Below are 3,493 nucleotides of genomic sequence, written 5' to 3'. Positions count from 1 at the left end.
TGCTCGAGCTAGCTGATTTTGGGCCGTTCAGATTAGGTCACACTGATTTGATTTCATGTAGTACATCCGCAAGCTTTCTTGATTTTGGGGCTGTTCTAATAAATCAAGGAGACCCTCGGAATTGACGGCATTGTATACTCACAAACCCCTCCCCAAAGGCCAGCAGGAGGGAACTTATCATAAAACCTATAACGGTCTACAGCAAAACTTAGTGAATGTGTTTGTACTTCGTCAGCCACAAAGTACACAAGAAGACTGGGCGTAATTGTGGATTAGTAGGCCATCCATGATGGTCCGGGGAATTTTAGATTTGCACCGATTTATGACAGACTCCCAGAAAATTTCAAAAACGTCCTGTCGAGACCAGTTCGCACTTGGACCTTGCACAACAAGGAAACAAACGTGAGGGGAGTACATGTATATTGTGGACTTGAAGTGTGTCGTGCCGTAGGGGTCCTTCTGAACGCTAAGAAGGGAGAGGAACAGGACAGCCTACCTTCTTTGATCATCACCAAGCTACATTGAATGCACAAATAAACATTTGCTTGTTTGATACACTATGTTCTGTGGTTTGGGAATTTTAGCAGCATTTTTTGCTGCAGCATTTTTTGCTGCCCTCTTGCATTAGTTTTGGGGTCTCAAAAGGATGGCATCCACACGTTTAAGTCAGTTTGGTCTTAGCAGAAAAAAAAAAAGTATTGGTCTTTTTTATTGTTTTTTCCACATGCAGTTGACACCAATCTTCAGCTTTAGCAGCTGTCCTTATTATAAGGGCGCTGACGTAGGTTGTAGAAGTGTCGTAAGCGTCTGTCTGTCCCTAATGGTCACTTTGTGTTGTGGTAATGAGTTCCGGAGTTTTGTTGTGGCCAGGAGTAAGGTGCGACGGTGGGATGTTGAGTTGTTGTTGTCGATGATTTCACTTGCGTTTAGCTGCGGTTCAGGCTGGCACCTGGACCGCATATAAATGCTACGGGCTTCAGCTATTAAGGTAGTAAGTTACGCAAGATAGTAACAGCAAGGACCGGTCGGACTGGCGACACCTTCTGTCCTTCATTCAAACATCTGCGTGCGTGGAGACGACACGGCCTGCTTTGGTCCCCAGATCATCACTCGTTGTCAGAAAAAATCGACCTGGCCTGGAGTTTATTCAATTTTGCGCTCACAGACTGTCCATAGCGATCTCGTATTGAGGACGTCCGGCACAACATCCTATTTTGTATCGTCAACATGCAGAGGGGAAACAGCAACCTAGACACCGCGCACTACGGTGGAACTCGCGCCGAGTGGGTCATGAGAAAGATCGGCGACTTGGACAACAAGGCACGGTCCTTGCGATGCCTTCACTGCAGAGCTCAGGCGACGTGGATCTGCCTGGACCCCGTGTGTGTCTACTACAACAGCGACAGGGTGGTGTCCCTGTGTGACGACTGCGACAAGAGGTTCCACCCGGCCTCGAGTCTCATCATGAACAGCCACCGCCGCATGGGAGTCGCCCTGTACATCTCCATGCTCATGCTGCACCGCTACCACAGAGTCGTGGGCGCCATCGCCGAGACCATCGAGCGAAGTCCAAAGTTCGCCCCTGGTAGCAACGAGGGTGCGCCGAAGCAGCTACCGGGGGCTGCCGTTCCCGCCCTGCGGTCCCGGTCTCCTCCCGTCAGGTCACCACCACGCGAGACTACTGAGTCCAGCCCGTCCGGCTCAGCAAGCCCTGACAGCACTGAGACAGGTAGAAAGAGGAAGCAGGAAGTGGACGATACAAGTGAACCAAATACCAAGGCAACCCGCACCGATGACGACCGCCCGGATCAACTCTCTATCTCCGAAGTCAGGCCCATCCACGAGTCGTACGGCCGAATCCTGGCACGTCTAAGATCGGACCGGTCCCTGTCCGTCTCCGAGGCCTGTATGCACGAACCTTTCGGCAAGCTGACCGTCAGAAACTACGCCGCCATCGCCGAGCTGAAGATCGTGGATGCCAAACTGTACACCTCCGTGCTGGACAGCTACATGCGGCGGGGCGACGGGAGCGGCACGCTGTCGGGGTTCGAGCGGGAGTGTCGGCAGGTGCTGTCCGGGTGCGTCCGACAGGTGGCCGCCATGAGAACCAGGAGAGAACTCTTGCCTAGTTCTGATATCCCTAACTAAAACCCACAGTTAAGTATAGACACTAAATCTAGAAAGGAGATCTATTCCAAATGTTTTATTTATACTTCATTTTGAAGAAGTCAGAACAGAGATTTGTGTACTATATGACAACTACTAATGTTTTCTTTATCCGCGGTGAATCCTCACCAATACATTTCGGAGGTAATTGACGTCTCATGGTGGCAAAAAAGGAGCGATTGTCTTAAAACTATTACGTCCCCGCCCCGAAATCTATGTGTGAATGGCTAAATTATCTGATGTGTATAACATTGTTTATGACACACTTGTCTGTTATCATTATATACGTTTTTGTCAGAGTACGAGATGTTATATATTTATCCTGAATACATATATGGTGGCAGTATGTATTTCGGAGTTTTTATGTGGTTTGCTTGGCGTATTGTCATAGAAGACACATCAAAGATCTTATGTCTTAACATAAGTGCAAAAGTGTTACTAGATTCTGGATCCACTCGTAACAAGCAGTTACATCGTTCAGACAACTTAAGAAGACTTATTTCCAAGAAGACAATTGCAAGTAGCCCCCGGTTATGGAAAGGGCTAGCTAATGGGAGATGGGGATAATGATTGTAAGACAACACTGGCGCAGCAACGAACATCCTACAAGTATAGTGGAGGGGGCGTGGTCAAGCACTGTGTGTGTGTGTGTGTGTGTGTGTGTGTGTGTGTGTGTGTGTGTGTGCGTACGTACGTACGTACGTATGTGTGTGTATGTATGCGTGTGTGTGTATGTGAGGGAAGACAGAGTGAATGAGAGAGTGAGCAAGCGGGCGAGTGAGTGACTGAGAGATTGAGTGAGTGAGACAGACAGAGAGGGATTGTTTCCATCTTTGGAACATCGCACGAGGAATTATGAGATCTTCATTTAGATACGGACATCGAAAAAATGATTCCTCTTAGCGAGGCACAGCAAAATCAAATTTCCGCAAGACAGAATCAAAAAGGGTGCCCCCTCAAGTTACATTTTCACCGTGCGACTAATCACAGAGGAAGGAAGAAAGAAAGAAAGAAAGAAAGAAAGAAAGAAAGAGAGAAAGAAAGAAAAATACGCCTCTTTCTTCACCAATACAAGACAACAGCCACGTTTTCATGTTTTTTGTCCATAAAATATGTCATGTGTCTGCCGACCTTAGGAAAATTGTGTCTTGAGTCTAAAGATTGTCGCCACTCTGCCTCGGGCCATCAAGAAAATCGTCCTTTGTTTAATAGCATGTCTGATTGTAAGGATTCGCGATAATGTGAACGCCGCGAGGCACACAGACAACTCACTCCGTTGTAAACCGCAAAACACCTGTCGGTACCAGGCACAGAGGCAAACAGGCAG

This window comes from Branchiostoma floridae, chromosome 15, assembly GCF_000003815.2.
Source record: "Branchiostoma floridae strain S238N-H82 chromosome 15, Bfl_VNyyK, whole genome shotgun sequence".
Taxonomy (NCBI): domain Eukaryota; kingdom Metazoa; phylum Chordata; class Leptocardii; order Amphioxiformes; family Branchiostomatidae; genus Branchiostoma; species Branchiostoma floridae.
The sequence above is the reverse complement of the archived record's forward strand: the minus strand, read 5'-3'. Positions refer to the sequence as shown.